Source organism: Lemur catta, chromosome 2, assembly GCF_020740605.2.
Source record: "Lemur catta isolate mLemCat1 chromosome 2, mLemCat1.pri, whole genome shotgun sequence".
Lineage (NCBI taxonomy): Eukaryota > Metazoa > Chordata > Mammalia > Primates > Lemuridae > Lemur > Lemur catta.
Genome location: NC_059129.1, coordinates 41,158,625 through 41,176,015, shown reverse-complemented (window position 1 = coordinate 41,176,015; position 17,391 = coordinate 41,158,625). Strand labels below are relative to the sequence as shown.

At 51.3% G+C, this 17,391-nt stretch overlaps 1 pseudogene; it reads right to left on the bottom strand.

The window, feature by feature from the left end:
- Nucleotides 1-9,529: 9,529 nt before the first annotated feature.
- Nucleotides 9,530-16,884, bottom strand: LOC123632057 (annotated as a pseudogene).
- Nucleotides 16,885-17,391: the final 507 nt, after the last annotated feature.

The window sequence follows — 17,391 nt, the reverse complement described above, 5'->3', positions numbered from 1 at the left end:
TCTCATTACAAAAGACACTCATACGGGGAGAAAATGTAAAGAGGCCCTGCACTGCGTAACTGGCGTATCTGCTCTGGCAACCCGTCCAAGGGAGCAAGCCGTCACGCTTCCCTCGGCACCGAGGTGCCCACTTAGGTTGCGTGACAATACTCCCGTCCGCTGCAGTGGGCCAGAAGGCCACCACGCCAGTGCCATTGGAGGAGTTAGTAGATCCCTGGGGCTTATCTAGCCAAACCCCGGCATGCTTGCGCAGGCGGATGCATTCGGGCACCTGCGTCATGTTACAAGTCCGGTTAACCTCAGATACATGCAGAAGGGTGAAACACAAGGTACCCAAGACAGTGATATTGGCCACATGTGAAAAATTGGCCTCCTCACTATCAAACGGGAGGAAAGGTAAGTCTAGAGACGCATTGGTGGTGAAGAAGCGAGGGAAAACTGTAGCGTCATGCCGGACGGGCATCGGCAGAGGGAAGACATCCATCAGGGCCCAGCGCGCTTCCGGTACCGCCGTCGCCGTCGTCAGGGCTCCCGCCAGCATCAGCATTTGCAGTAGCGCCATCTCGGTCCGCAGGACGTTCGTCCTCCTCAGCCGTGGTGTGCACCGAGCGGGTCAATCGCGCCGGAACCCAAATAGGGTCCTCACGATCCTGCCGGAAAACACAAACAGCTCCCCTGGATCTGGCTATAACCGGATCCGGGCCTCTCCACTGGCTCGTCAAGACGTCCTTCCATTTTACCACCTCGCGGCGAGCCACCGGGGGGGGGGGGGGGGGGGGGGGGGGGGGGGGGACGTGTGTCTCTCTGCCGCAGAGCGGCCGGTCACGTCCAAAGTCAAAAAGTTTAAAGTAAAAAGGACAAGGGAAATGGTGCCTTTAGGGGACCTCTGTATGGCCTCCAGGGCATCTCCCCCTTTCTGTTTTTGTAAATAAACCTTGAGCGTGCCATGAGCACGCTCCACAATGCCTTGTGCCTGAGGATTGTAGGGGAGGCCAGTGAGATGCTTGACTCCGAGGCGAGCACAAAATTGTTGGAAAACTCTGGAGGTATAAGCGGGGCCATTGTCTGTTTTAATAGTACGTGGCTTGCCCCAGGCAGCCCAAGCCTCCAAGCAATGGATGATGACATGACTGGCCTTTTCCCCCGCCAGTGGCGTGGCATGGAGGATACCAGAACAGGTGTCTATGGACACATGAACAAAGGAAGTTTTTCCTAGAGAGGGAATATGAGTGACGTCCATTTGCCACAATTGCAATGGTCGCAGACCCCTGGGATTTACTCCCGTATGTGCGACATTGCGAAACGGAGCACAAGTGTGGCACTGCAACACAACCTCACGCGCCTTGGCGCGCGAGATGTGAAATCGGAGACGCAAGGTCTCAGCTGGGACATGGTAGAGTGTATGAAAATCTCTGGCGGCAGCAAGATTATCGGCCACCCAAAGAGCGCGGGTGGCCCGGTCTGCCATTGCATTTCCCGCCGCCATGGGTCCAGGCAAGAGAGAGTGTGCTCTGATGTGTTGAATAGAGAATGGGCTGGTCCTACTCAGGATGATGTTCCTGAGGTCCGTGAATAAGGAGAAAACTGTACTTCTAGGGAGGATACAAGGGGAAGTTTCCAAAACCTTCACCGCGTTAACCACATAATGAGAGTCTGAGATGATATTAATGGGACCGGTGATGGTGCTAAGGACCAGACCAACTATAGCACACTCCACCAGCTGAGGGGAAGTGTAAGGAAATTGCTTAGTAAACACCTGGTCCTGGATAACATAACTCCCAATGCCTGTTTTAGAGCCATCAGTATAGACATCCAGGGCATTTGGCAGCGGGTGTGCCGAAGTCATCTTCGGGAAAATGAGGTCATTCCTCATAGCAAATTGCAATAGGGGATGTTTGGGGTAGTGATTATCAATGCCTCCTGGGAAAGCGCACCGCAGCACCGCCCATGCATCAAGAGTGGCACATAAAGTATCTACCTGGTTGGCAGTGTATGGACAGATGAGGCTCTCTGGATAGCGCCCGAAGTGGGAGAGAGCCAAGTGAAGGCCCTTCAATGCGAGGTCAGCTACACAAGTCGGGTAGTGACCAATCACCTTTCCCGGAGAGGCTTGAGGATGTACCCAGAGAAGGGGACCATCCTGCCAGAGCACTGCTGTAGGAAGGGTAGGAGAGGGGAGCAGACATAGAAGAAAAGGGTCCTGGTGACGAATGCGTACTAGGTGCGCATTCTTAATGGCTTCTTCAACCCTATGCAAGACCTTTAGGGCTTCCGGAGTCAAGGTTCTAGGGGATGTGATATGAGGGTCTCCCTCAAGAATCTGAAATAAAGGTTTTAGTTCAGAAGTGGTAAGGCCCAAAAAAGGCCGAAGCCAATTGATGTCTCCTAATAACCGCTGGAAATCATTTAAAGTTTTCAAAGCATCCCTTCGAATGGATAGCCTCTGAGGCACAATTTTATCAGGAAGGATGCTACTGCCAAGAAATGAGCCCACTTCCCCTTCCTGCACTTTATCGGGAGCTATAGACAGCCCCCTTTCCTTTAACTGAACATGAAGGAAGGCGAAGACCTGAAGCAACAATTGGGCGTCCCGATGGCAGAGCAGAATGTCATCCATGTAATGGATGATTCTTACCTTAGGATACTTCTGTCGAACAGGCTGGACAGCCGCGCTCACATAAAGTTGACATAGAGTGGGGCTGTTAGCCATGCCCTGAGGTAGGACCCGCCAGTGATACCTTTCATCAGGCTGCTCATGGTTCATGGAAGGGAGTGTAAATGCAAATCTAATTTTGTCAGATGGATGAAGGGGAATAGAAAAGAAACAGTCTTTAATATCCAAAATGATCAGATTCCAATGCTTGGGCAAGGCAGAAAGAAGAGGCAACCCTCGCTGGACAGGCCCCATAAGGCGCATCTGGGCGTTGACCGCCCTTAAGTCCTGCAGTAAGCGCCATTTTCCTGACCTTTTCTTAATCACAAAAATAGGGGTATTCCAAGGCGAATGAGAGGGTTCAAGGTGCCCAAGAGTGAGCTGCTCCTGCACCAACTCACGGGCTGCAAGCAATTTGTCGGAGGGCAATGGCCACTGAGACACCCACACCGGGTCCTCCGAAACCCAGGGAATGGGCAAGGCAGCCTCAGCGGCCCCTAGGAAAAACCCAGTCCCTGTCTACCGGGATTGTGACTAGGCCTAAGTGGTGTTGTCCTGCCTTGCAAATTCTTTCCTAATCCTTTACCTGGGACCCATCCCATGTTACTCATCATGCCTTGGCTCTGAGCAGAATACTCATTTGTCAGCTTAAGGTCTAACTGTCTCAGGACGTCTCTGCCCCAGAGATTCACTGGCAAGGGGAGAACAAAAGGCTTAAAACTACCCCTACTGCCTTCGGGATCACTCCAAGATAGAGTTCGGGCACTCACAGCTGGGGCCGAAGCATAGCCCAGGCCTTGTAAAGTAGTCTCTGAGTGGGTGAGCGGCCAGCCTTTAGGCCACCATCGCTCAGATATGATGCTAGTGTCCGCTCCCGTATCCAGCAAACCCTCAAATTTTATTCCCTGAACAGTCAATACAAGGGTCGGACGGGTGTTTAAATCCAAAGACAAAAATGTACAAGTGCCTCCGGACGACCCGAACGCCTTACTACCACGTGGCTCCTGCTTGCTGGGGAACCAAGCGTGAAGGCTAGGGAGAAGCAGGAGCTGAGCAAATCGGTCCCCGGGGTGAATGGAGATAACTCCCCGAGGTGATGAGCACATGACCTTTATTGGCCCCTGGAAGTCTGAGTCTATAACCCCCGGGTGGACAATCAGCCCTTTTAAGGTAGCTGATGACCTCCCAAGCACTAATCCCACAGTATGACTGGGCAGGGGTCCTGTAAAGTCCGAAGGGACAGGTTGACATCCTAATCCGGGTGTCAAAACTGTGATGGTGGTGGCACGGAGGTCCAATCCTGCGGAACCGGGGGTGGCCCTCCTAGGTTCCCCCCCGGTAGCGCCGGGATCAAGGAGGGACGAGTCCCCGGGGTCAGCAGAGATGTGCCCGGGGGCCCCTGGGGGGTGTCCTGTGCCAGCATTGCCCCATATGTTTGCGGGCCCTGGGGTCGTGGGCCCCGCCTCCCGTTTTTTGGTGGTGCAGCCGCGCTGCCGCTAGGCCCACGGGAGATGGGCCGGCCGTCCTTATCTTTAACGGATCGGCACTCTGCGGCCCAGTGCCGGCCTTTCTGGCACACGGGGCAAATCCCCGGCTGTGAAGATGATTGCTTCACCTTACTTGGCGCTCGGCACTGTCTTTTTAAGTGACCGGGCTTGCCGCAGTTGTAGCAATTGCGTTGTTGTTGGGCTTGTGCTGCTATGACCGCGGCCGCCAGGCCTTGGTTAGTCAGAGGACCCCCAATCTCCCTGCAAGCCCTCAGCCATGCATTTAAGCCTTTACTTTTCCATGGCGTAATGGCATTCCGACATTCTGAAGTGGCCTGCTCATAAACTAGTTGCTCAACCAACGGCAAGGCCGAGTCTAGGTCCTCAAAAATCTTTCCCGCGGCATCCATCATGCGGGCCACAAAATCCGAAAACGGCTCTGCCGGAGCCTGGACAATTTTTGTCAGATTGCCACGCACCTCCCCCCGTTTGGGCAAACACTTCCAAGCCTTAATGGCTATCTGATTTACCTGGCGATACACCTCCTCCGGGTAAGCTGTTTGATTATTGGCCCACTGCCCCTGTCCAGTGAGCATGTCAAAAGTCCACGCTGCCCTGCCTCCTCCCTGGGCTGCATTCGCACGGGCCTGCGCGGCACACCCGTCATGATACATGGACTTCCAGTCTAGATATTGGCCCGTGGATAGCGCCGCGCGCACCACCTGCTGCCAATCCGTGGGGGTTAGGGCACTAGCGGCGAGCATCTCCAGCAGTACTAAAGTGTAGGCTGCGCTATGCCCCCAGTTGCGGACCGCCTCTGCAAGGTCCTTTAATTCCTTATGGTCCACGGGTTGCCAATATCTCTGCTGATTATTGTCCACATACACAGGGAAAGCAAATCCTAGCTCTCTCCGTGCTTCTGGGGGGAGGAGAGATGCTCCACCTCCCGGTGTGGGCCCATCGAGGGGCGCTGTAGATGGGGGCAGGGAATACGGGGGAGGCCAGGTCTCTATATCGAGCCTGGGCGGGGCCTGCCTTCTCGGCTGGGCCACATCCTGTTTTTTGAGTTCCCGTACTTCTTTTCTCAACTGCTGAAAAGAAAGGGTGGCTTCTTCCCCTTCCGAGGCGGACGATTCATCTTCCGCCTCGGACACATGCAAATTCTCAAATTCTGGCAACAGCGGGTCGTCACCCGTTCGCCGGTTCTCTACTTGACCTGACTGATCATCATTAAGCGTTGCAACTCCTCCCCCTCTCCCTCCTTCTGAGAGCTGAGACTGCACTTCCGCAAGCTGTTCTGCCGCGCTCTGCGAACCCTGCGGATCGCACTTTAGGCAATCCATAACTAACCTATGAAGTATCAAGACGCCAGGCCTTAAATCTGACGCCTCGCTTAGATCATGACCCACCTTCCTCCAAGATGGTATTGTGAGCGAGCCGGAAGCTAGGAACCAAGGGGACACCCGGTCCACCTCCCTCAACAATCTCTTTAAGTCATGATCGTCAACATGAATCTTATTTTCAGCAAGCAGGGTTTTCAGAGGCCACAGGAACCTGCGTAGTGGTATGTTGCCCATGTCTCTCTTGGGGGCGGGGAAGTTGGCCGTCCCACACTGTAGTTCTGAACTCACCTCACTAGAGGTCGTCTCCGCTGGTGCCCTGATGGTACAGGTTCCTGGGTTTCGGCACCACTTGTCGCGCCCGCCTCGCCAGCAAGGATGACGCGGCAACAGGAGTTCTTCTAACAGTGCTTTATTGGGGATCCCTCTAAGCTTCAAGATTCGGAAGACCCTGAGCACAAGCTCTCACACAGTAATATACCCTCAGGGAAACAGGAAGTAACAGAGATAGGTCAAAGTCAATCACAAGCGGTCACCAATAGGCCAAGCCAGAAAACCTCATATGCATACTTATATAACAGATCTACAGACGTACTACGCATGCGCCACACTTGTTTACCTCAGCCAGGCCACCGGAAATCGGCGCCATCTTGCAATGGCGTCCACGCTCCCCACAACAGAGTGAGACTCTGTCTCAAAAAAACAAACAAACAAAAAAAAAACCAAAAAAAAAAATACAAACTGGAGACAACTTTAATGGTAAACTGGCTCATCAGGTTCTTGAGTATAGGCCTAGATTTTTTTTTTTAATTTTTTTTATTTTTCCAGCACCACCCTTCTCATAGGCCTGGATTCTATTCCAGTCTAAGGATTTAGGAAAAATCTCAAGAATACGCCGGTGGAATTTTTGTTTTGTTTTGTGTTTTGTTATGTTTCTGGCTTTAGTATAGGCTTTGGGGATCTTTTTGCCTAAAGAGGCCCAGAGTCATGCCCATGAGCCTTGGCTGCCCAATGTTATGTGTGTCCTTCACCAACAGGTATGTGAACCAACTGGTAGAGGCCAGGAAAACCTGACTGATAAGCCTGAATTGTCATGTTGAATTCATCAGCAAATAATAAGGGTCCCCAGGGACCTTTGAGAATTCCTTGGCAATGGCACTAAACTTCAGCCTTGTTCCAAGGAACAAAAGAAATTTGGGGCTTAGAGGAATCATCAGTGGGGGCCAGGACAGGGCCAGGCACGATGGCTCATGCCTGTAATCCTAGCACTCCGGGAGCCCGAGGCAGGAGGATCGCTTGAGCTCAGGAGTTCAAGACCAGCCTGAGCAAGATCGAGACCCCGTCTCTACCAAAAATAGAAAGAAATTAGCTGGACAACTAAAAATACATAGAAAAAATTAGCCGGGCATGGTGGCATATGCCTGTAGTCCCAGCTACTCAGGAGGCTGAGGCAGGAGGATCGCTTGAGCCCAGGAATTTGAGGTTGCTGTGAGCTAGGCTGATGCCACTGCACTCTAGCCCAGGCAACAGAGTGAGACTCTGTCCCACCCCCCTAAAAAAAAAGCAAAAAACAAAACCAAATCTGAATCTTTAGTCTAATTCTACTGGTACCTTAGCAAGAATTAAGGCTATAGCACCAAACTGCAATACTTGTTATTGTACTCTTTACTTTCAAATGTCCCATGGAAGCAGTAAAAATTAACTTTATTAAATAATCATTCCTGAGTCCACACCTCTATATTATTTGATGTAATAAAATGGGAAGTACACATAAAATACTTATGCTACATTCCAAAATATTATGTTTGTCTCAAGGAAAATAATTTGTGTTAGATGTAGTAGCCTCTTTTTTAATGAAATTCCATTTTTACTTGAAAGAATGAATGACAGGCCAGGCATGGTGGCTCATGCCTGTAATCCTAGCACTCTGGGAGGCTGAGGCAGGAGGATCATTTGAGCTCAGGAGTTCGAGGCCAGCCTGAGCAAGAGTGAGACTTTGTCTCTGCTAAAAAAAAAAAAAAAAAAAAAAAGAAAGAAATAAATTAGCTGGAAAACTAAAAATATATAGAAAAAATTAGCCGGGCATGGTGACGCATGCCTCTAGTCCCAGCTACTCGGGAGGCTGCGGCAGGAGGATCGCTTGAGGTCAGGAGTTTGAGGTTGCTGTGAGCTAGGCTGATGCCACAGTGCTCTAGCCCAGGTGACAGAGTGTGATGCCACAGTGCTCTAGCCCAGGTGACAGAGTGAGACTCTGTCTCAAAAAAAAAAAAAAAAACCAAAACTTTAAAGGGGCAGGATTTAACAGTGCAGGTGCAGGGGTAGTGGGAACTGAGGAATGTAGGGGAAAGGTAATTAAGCCAAAGGTGGGTAGAGAGGAAGAACAGAGGGAAGAGAAGAGGAAATCTCTGGAGAGGGAAGAGGCTGGGCCACAAGGCCTTGTGCAATTTCCTTAACTGTTTGTTCATCTCAGTTAATTTTGACATAGTATCTTGTAGCGAGGCAATTTTGGAATCCTGAATGCACTTAGAAGCTTTGAAGTACCAATTAAATTACTCCTCCCATCAGATCGTTTAATTTTAGGACAGTAGTCTTCTAGTTTTTTTCTAAGAAAGACAAGTTTGGGGAACTCAAAAGACCGCCAGGACGGCCACTGAAGATCTAAATGAATTTCATGTACTCTGTGTATTGATTTAAAAATGGACCTGAGAGAGGATCATAGTTTTTAAACTAGCTGGCGGGGGTCCAGAAAGGGGACCATTACTGAATGCTTTGGAATTTTGGGATCCCTCTGCCTCTTATTAATCTCTCAAGTGCCAGAGAAAAACTCTCTGAGCCCTGTCAGGGACGGTGAGGGGTTGGGCTGGGTTTTGTTTTGCAGCCTGCCCTGCACAGTGTTTTATTTGCACTTGGTGGGCAGCTGTCCTCTAATTGCCTGTCCTGTGACCAGGTTTTCCCTATGTGGGAACTTGAGACTGGCTGGCCTCCTAGTGGTCATCTTGCTTGTCTCTGTACCAGTTTACCCTGACTCTGGAAAGTTTTCTTCAGAGACTGACATCCCTCATGGAATGGTGGCAAAATCCTTACCTGCTTTTAAAGGGTCCACTTGTGCTGAACTGTTTAGAAAGTAAATTTTACTGTCCAAAGATGTTCAGAAACAGAGGAAGGAAAATATCAAGCAATAAATGAAAGTATAGTCAGAACAAAACCGAACCCAAAAGTGCACTTACTAGGACCAGAAAGACAAACTGTGTTTGTACCAGGAAGGACTTGTCAGAAAGGACAGTCTTTTTATAGTTCTAGAAGGGACATGAGGTCCTTAATTAAGGCAACTTAACCCGACTGGATCCGAATAAGGTCAACAGAGAGCTGCTGCCAAAGGGAGGGAGCTGGACCTAAGAGATTTACCTGGGCAGAGCAAAGGCAATGAGCGGAGGCGGAGAGTGCCAAGGGCTCAGCTGTGGGCACCTCATCCGTGTCTCTCTGAAGGTAATCTCACTCCAGGAGTGCTTCTGACACCAGACTATGTCAACCTAAAAGAAACAGACATTACAGAAATGTACAGATATGTTGAGCTTATTTGGGAATGAGAAGTGAGAAGCTGGCCGATGTCTCGTCCTGTTGAGTGACAGTGGATCCCACCTGGAGGCCCTAAAAGCTGGTTCCCAGGTCTGGGTGGACCCCACAAACATACTGTGTGCCCCAGTATTCAGTCTCTCGGTGTTTTGGGAATGAGACGTTGGATGCTGGAGGCCCTAAAACTTGTTCTGCTGCTTCCAGGGATGAAGGCCCCTCCTCCCAGGAGCCAGCCAGGTGATTCTCCAGCCCTAGTGTGGCAGGACCAAGGAGGGAGGCGGCTTCCGGCTTCCGAGCTGGAGACTATGTCGTGTTACAAGGATATCTGTGATCAGACCCGGCCAAGGGTTTGCCTCAAAACCCTCGGGAATCGGAGAGTGGTCCCTGCGTGACTTCCCAGGCCTCCAGGACCCTGGCCTCCTGCCTCTTCTTCCCCTTGGCGACCTAAGCAGACACTGACCTGCTGTCTAGATCCCTTAGGCCTCGACCCCTGCCACCGCCAGTCCCTGATTAAAGGGCCTTCTTGATCCCGGACCCAAATCCAGTGTGTGGTCCTGCCGGTGGACCCCGGGCTGTGAGGGATGTGGACCGGGGGAGGCTCCCCAGGGCCGCACCCGCAGCTGCTGGGCAGCAGCGGGGGTTTGGGGCTAAGACCCTGCCAAGAGGCTGCGGAGGCGGCTTGTGGTCAGGCTTGCTCTGTGGGCCACGCCGGAGGGGCTTTGTCGCGAGCAGGAGGGCGCTCGGCGGGGCTTTCTGCCACCGAGGCTGCGCTCGCCCCAAGAGAACCTCAGAATCACATCCTAGGAGGCTACTGACCTTCTCAGGCCCAGACTGGACTTTCACGGGTTCTGGTGCGTTTATTTAGTTCTTAACTGTTTACTGAGCATCTACCTTGCATCAGGAGCTATTCTAGGCACTCGGGTCAAATCCAAACAAGCAAAAATCCCTGCCCTCCAGGGATTTACAGTCACTTGAAAGATATGGCCAATACATACACTGAAGTAAATTATAGGAGTGTCGGAAAGTAAAGGATGATTGAGAGAAAAATATTAATAATAAGGCATGGAAGAAGCTGGGGCAATTTTAAGTATTATCATCAGTGTAAGATTTACTGAGCGGTGGCATTTGAGCTAAACGCGGAAGCAGATGAGGAGTGAGCCCTGTGGTCATCGCGAGAGAGTGTTCTAGACTCACTCTCTGCAAAGACAGGGGGCTCCAGTGGGGAAAGCACCTAGGCTGTAGCAGGAATGGAACTGGGTAGATTTCAGAAGGACTTCCTGAGGGGGATTGTGAGGGTTTAAGTTTGTGTATCTCTGGCCGCTTCACACTTGTGCCTGCGGTTTATGAACTCCTGGAGCTTTGCTGGAGCTTCCTGAAATGCACAGAAAGGCTGGGGGAGGAGGGAGCAAGCTACGGTGGGTCCCACCCCCAGCCTAGTCTGTGTGCTCTTTCTTTCCTGCAGGCAGAGTTTGAAGAGTAAAATGATACTGATGTATTCTGCAAATCCTAGAATCCTGGAACCGGAGGAAAGTCTTGATATGGCAGGATATAAAATTAAGGAATTTCTAAGTCTTGGAGGCTCAAACCAAAGATTTCAAGAAAGGCCAAATAATAGAAAAAGAATGTCAAATATGACAACAATCTTTTATATTGATTACATGCTAAAAATATATTTTGGATATTCTGGTTAAATAAAATACATTGTTAAAATTAATTTCACCCAATGCTTTTTACTTTTTAAAATGTGGCTACTAGAAAATTGAAAATTACCTATGTGGCTCACATTTTTGGGTCAGATTATAATTTATTGGCTACCTCTGTTGTATTTATTTATTTTTAATTATTTCAGACCTTTATTAACAGATGCTTGCAGTTTGTTGACTTTTTTGAAAAAATCAAGTTGTAAACTTTTATTGCAAATTAAAAATGAAGTTCTTAAAAATCTCGACCAGATATGAAACAATTTAAAAACCTTTAAAGGCATATTGAGAAAAACCAGGCTTTTTTACAAAACACATTTTTTATTACCAAAAAAAGACCTCTTAAGGTAAAAATAATAAAAACCCCATGCTGCATAGATAATGCAGATAGTTCTAGTTATCTGGTCAAGGGGCAAAAAGCAAGCACTTAAGGTCTTCAGCTCCAATCTTTTGTTCATTGCTTATTGCTGGAATTTCATGTTCATTTCTTCTTTTTGGATGACTAACCGGAGACGGTAGAGATGGTGGAGACCTGGGAGACGGGGGCGACGGCGGAGACTGGGGGGGGGCAGACGGGGGAGACCGGGGAGTCGGGGGGAGACGGGGGAGACGAGGGAGACGGGGAGACGGGGGAGACGCGGGGAGACTGGGGAGACGGGGGAGACGGGGAGACGGGGGAGACGGGGGGGGGGGGAGACGGGGAGACGGTGGAGACGGGGAGACGGGGAGACGGTGGAGACGGGGAGACGGGGGAGACGGGGGGAGACGGGGGAGACGGGGGAGACGGTGGAGACGGGGGGAGACGGGGAGACGGGGGAGACGGGGGGAGACGGGGGGAGACGGTGGAGACGGGGGGAGACGGGGAGACGGGGGAGACGGGGGAGACGGGGGAGACGGGGAGACGGGGGAGACGGGGGAGACGGGGAGACGGGGGGAGACGGGGGAGACGCGGGGAGACGGGGGAGACGGGGGAGACGGGGAGACGGGGAGACGGGGGAGACGGGGGAGACGGGGTAGACGGGGGAGACGGGGAGACGGGGGGGGGAGACGGGGGGAGACGGGGGAGACGGGGAGACGGGGAGACGGGGGAGACGGGGAGACGGGGGGGAGACGGGGGGAGACGGGGAGACGGGGAGACGGGGGAGACGGGGAGACGGGGAGACGGGGGAGACGGGGAGACGGCGGAGACGGGGGAGACGGGGAGACGGGGGGGAGACGGGGGGAGACGGGGGAGACGGGGCGACGGCGGAGACGGGGGAGACGGGGGAGACGGGGGAGACGGGGAGACGGTGGAGACGGGGGGAGACGGGGGAGACGGGGGAGACGGGGAGACGGCGGAGACGGGGGAGACGGGGGGAGACGGGGGGAGACGGGGGAGACGGGGAGACGGGGAGACGGTGGAGACGGGGAGACGGGGGAGACGGGGGGAGACGGGGGAGACGGGGGGGGAGACGGGGGAGACGGGGGAGACGGGGGGAGACGGGGGAGACGGGGAGACGGGGGAGACGGGGGAGACGGGGGGAGACGGGGAGACGGGGGGAGACGGGGGGAGACGGGGAGACGGGGGAGACGGGGGGAGACGGGGGAGACGGGGGGGAGACGGGGGAGACGGGGAGACGGGGGAGACGGGGGGGAGACGGGGGAGACGGGGGAGACGGGGAGACGGGGGAGACGGGGCGACGGCGGAGACGGGGGAGACGGGGGAGACGGTGGAGACGGGGGAGACGAGGGGAGACGGTGGAGACGGGGGAGACGGGGGAGACGGGGAGACGGGGGGGAGACGGGGGGAGACGGGGGAGACGGGGAGACGGGGGAGACGGGGGGAGACGGGGGAGACGGGGAGACGGGGGAGACGAGAGGAGACGGTGGAGACGGGGGAGACGGGGGAGACGGGGAGGAGACGGGGGGAGACGGGGGAGACGGGGAGACGGGGGAGACGAGGGAGGGGGGACGACGAGAAGCCGGCAGGTGCTCAGCCCCGCCCTGCGAGCGGACGAATTCTCAGCTGGAGGATCGGCTGCTTTTGTCTCTCTGCCATCCTGTGGTTTCGGGTTTTCTGGGCGTCTGCGTGGGTCATTGAGTTGCTGCGGTTGGGACTTGAGGCGGCTGCTGACCTTGAGTCTCCTTGATCCCCTTTACCCTCTTCGTTGCCGTCCTCGCTGGGCTGTCTCAGGCGAGAGGCCCCTGCGGAATCGTGGTCCATAGCCGCCCCCCAGACATACTCTGTCTTACTGGTCTGCCTCGTTCTCCTGCACCCTGGTTGTCAGCACCCTCCGTCGCTTCTCCCTGCACGAGAGGGTCCGAATCCTGAGGTCGCCGCCCAGGGGGCTCCGCGTGCAGGAAGGTGGGGACCTTCGCCCGCGGTGGGCGGCGTTGCTGGCCTGGCCTTCGCGAGCGCGCCCCGGTCCCCCCTTCCTCTCCCCACCCTCACTGTCCTGCTAGCTCCGCCGGTGACTGCGTCGGGGACCCTGCGGCGTGGAGAGCGTCTATGATGGCTGCGGTCTGCTCCGTAATTACTGCCTTGAACTGGAACGCCACCAGGGCCTGTGACATTTGCCGCCTCCGCCCCCTTTCTCCTTCAACAACATCGGACTCTCCATCTCCTGCCCTGTGGGCGCTTCCCGGGGTTATTCTTGACGGCAGGCTGGTGTGCAAACGCATCCTCCTTGGTGTCACTCCTGTTGATGAAACCATGTCCGTTTCTTACATTGAACCATTTTACTGTCCCCAAAACCTTCTTGCGATGACTTTTTCGTGCCCGCCGGCAGGCACCGCCGATGTGAGGTCGCCGGGGCCACCGCTCCCTGGCCGCTGTCGGTGGTGCCCGCTCCGTGTCGGTGTCGGCGACTGCTCACCCTTGCGGGGACGGTGACGGGTCGCCGTGGCACCTGGGGTGTGTGATGGTAACCGGGCCAGCCGCGGCGGGGGAGGGGGCGCGGGGCAGGGGGAGGGGGCTGCACAGGGCTCTCTGGGGTCCGCTCTCCGCTCCCGCTACCCGTCGAACTCTAGCGCTGTTTTAGAAGCATAAAAATTTTAGTTCTTACGTTTCGGTCTATGATTCATATCAAGTTAGTTTTTGCATATGGTTTCTCTTTTTCCTTGTCAATTTGTTCCAAAACCATTTTTTGAAAATACTATCCTTGCTGCATTAATTACCTTGAAGCATTTCTCATAAGCATATATGTGTGGTTCTATTCATGTCCTCTTTATTCTAGTCCATTGATCTACGGCTCTCCTTAGGCCAGTACCACGCAGTTTTGATTACTAGCATTTTATAGTAAACCTTGCAATCAGGTAGTGTGTAATCCCCAACTTTCTCCTTTTTAAACATATTTTGGCTATTCAAATTCCTTTGGATTTCCATATAAATTGTAGAGTCAGCTTGTTAATTTCTTTTTAAAAAAAGCTTGCCAGGATTTTGATTGGAATTGCATTTAATCTACAGATCAATTGTGGGAGACTTGGTATATTATCGATGTGGAATATTCCAATCCTTGACCATGGTGTTTCTCTTTATTTATTTAAGTCTTTATTTCTTTCCTTGATGCTTTGTAAGTTTCAGCATACAACTTTTACACACTTTAAAAAAATTGATACTAAGTATTTTATTCCTTGGAGGATACTTTTATAAATGAAATTAAAATTGTTTTATTTTCCAATTTACATTGTTGTTACATAGTTGACTTTTGTATGACTTGTATCCTGTGATTGTGCTAAATTCATTTATTAGTTCTAGAAGCTTTCTTTGCCTCAGGAATTTCTAGGTACACAATAATGTCACTTGCAAATTAAGATGCTTTTACTTTTTAAATATAACCTATTTTGGCCCCTTTCTTATTGTTTTTTCTTGCCTTAATGCTCTGGGTAGGACCTCAAGTACAATATTCTTGCCTTGTTTTTGATCTTAGGTAGAAAGTAGTCAGCACTTTACCACAAAGTATAATGTTAGCTGTAGGTTTTTCATAGATCCCCTTCGTCAGATTGAAGAAGTTGCCTGCTATTCCTAATTTGCTGAGATATTTTATTATGAAAGGATATTGAATTATTTTTTGGGGGGGACAAAGTGTCACTCTGTAGCCCTGAGTAGAGTGCAGTGGCATCATCATAGCTCACTGCAGCCTCAAACTCCTGAGCTCAAGCAATCCTCCTGCCTCAGCCTCCCAAGTAGCTGGGACTACAGGTGCCACCACCACGCCCAGCTAATTTTTCTATTTTTAGTAGACACGGGGTCTCACTCTTGCTCAGGCTGGTCTGGAATTCCTGAGCTCAAGCGATCCTCCCGCCTCCGTCTTCCAGAGTGCTATGATTACAGGCCTGAGCTGCTGTGCCCGGCCAGGATAGTGAATTTTTAAAAAGCTTTTTCAAAATGCTGTTGATCCATGGTTTTAATTTGCATTTCTTTGCGGACTAGTATTGTTGGGTATCTTTTCATGTGCTTCTCAATGACTAACATATTTTCTATCGTGAACTGTTTTAACCTGGTGGTTTTAGCTCAGGATCTCTCCTAAGGTTGTAATCAAGATATCAGCCAGAACTGGAAGGCTCCATCGGCATGGAAAGATCTAATCAATGCTCATTCATGTGCTTGTTGGCAGAAGGCCCCAGTTCCTTTCCATGTGAGGACTTTCTTAGCTATGGCAGGTGACTTACCCAGAATGAATCACCAAAGAGCGAGAGGTAGACCAAGTAGGAAACCACAGTGCTTTTATGACTTGTTCTCTGCAGTCGCGCACATCACTTCTGCTTTATTCTGCCCAACAGAGATGAACCACGATTCCAACTTACACTCAGGAGGAGGGGAATTAGTCTCCACCTCTTGAATATCAAAGAATTTCTGGACATTGGAAAAAAAGCACAGTCCTTCTGCTCACAAATTACTTATATTCCTCCAAATGTGAAATAAACTCTCTCCAAACCAAAGCTCCCAAAGGTCTCATCCCATCCCAGAATCAGTGCAAAGTCTGGAATCTCATCATTAAAATCAGGTCCGGGGGCAGATGAGGTCCTTGCGGGTACTTGTTTAGTGCAGCTCCTCAACTGCAGCTCCTCCCGGGCAGACCTGTGTACTCAGGAGACACGCTATCTGCCCCAGCACACCTCGTGCACAGTGGCTGGGCAGGCACAGGGTGACCAGTGCACGCATTTAAAAGGGCAATGGACGGCCGGCAGAAAGGAGCCACTGGTCCAAGTAAGGAGAAATCCATTTAGGCAAGTGGCGGTGGTTCCGTGACTGAGACTCCATCCTGCTCTCTGCCAGGGAATAATTCTCTGTGGCTTTTGGCTCTGCACGTTGGGATCTTAGTGCCACTCTCTGAGGGATCCATTCTTTTCCATGAACAGTAGCCCATGTTTGCAGTTGCATGATTTTTTGGCCTGCTTTCGCCAATAGAATTGTAGAGTGCCGTAAGCTTCTTTTCACTTTGTACTGCCTCCGACCCTTTCACTCAAAAATTACAGTGTCTCTGCTGACCTAATCTGCCTAAGGTTTCCTTGAATCTTGCTGCGGTTCACTCCGTTAGACAAAATCTCCGCCCACGGATATCTTTAGATGAACCGTCTCTCTTGGGCTTCAGCTGGGACTGCTGAGGGTCTGCGTGGTCAGGCTCTTTAGTGCCTTGTTCGAGAAGACCTGTGAGGCCCTTACACCCTTTCAAGGCGCCCCCACCCCTTTTCCACTTCACTGTACTCTGAGACACCACCTTTGATTTTTCTGTGGTCTTATCAAAAGGTTTTATTGTTCACTCTCAGCTTTATCTTTAGACCATGCATTCCTGGGAATGCCCTGGGTTTTATCTTTGCTAGGAAGCTATTTCTTTATTTGAGTATTGTTTGCAACCTGTAGACACTGGAAATCTTCAAAACCATCAAATTTTGGATCCTTTTGGGTTCTTTCTCTCCTTTTATAATTTATTATGAGCAGCAAGAAGAAAACAGATGATACGTTCAACACTTTGTCTAGAGGTCTCCTTTAGGGCATGCAGTTTACGAGATGTGTTTTCCACCTTCACAGTACTGCAGGCAATAGTGTTGATAAACTTTCTGTCACTGTATAATAAAAATCCTTTTTCCTTCAGTTTTTGATAAAGTTTTCTTTCCTTTAATCTCCCACCTATAGTCTCTTCAAAGAGCATCGTGCTTCTTAGGGTTTCTTTGAGGATTTCTAAATGTTCATTAACGTGCTTCTCAAATTCCTTCCAGTTACAAAGCCACTCCCACATTTAAAGTTTTTGTTAGGCAGCACTCCATGTCCAGGTTCCAATGTCTGTACTGATGTTGGGAACCATCTACTACTGTGTAACAAATGACACCAAACTTTAGCAGCTTAAAACAACAAACATGTATTATTTCAAACAGTTTCTGAGAATTAGAAATCCAGAAGAAGGCTGGGCATGGTGGCTCACGCCTGTAATCCTAGCACTCTGGGAGGCTGAGGCAGGTGGATTGTTTGAGCTCAGGCGTTTGAGACCAGCCTGAGCAAGAGTGAGACCCCGTCTCTACTAAAAAAAAAAATAGAAAGAAATTAACTGGACAACTGAAAATATATAGAAAAAATTAGCCAGGCATGGTGGTGCATGCCTGTAGTTCCAGCTACTTGGGAGGCTGAGGCAGGAGGATCACTTGAGCCCAGGAGTTTGAGG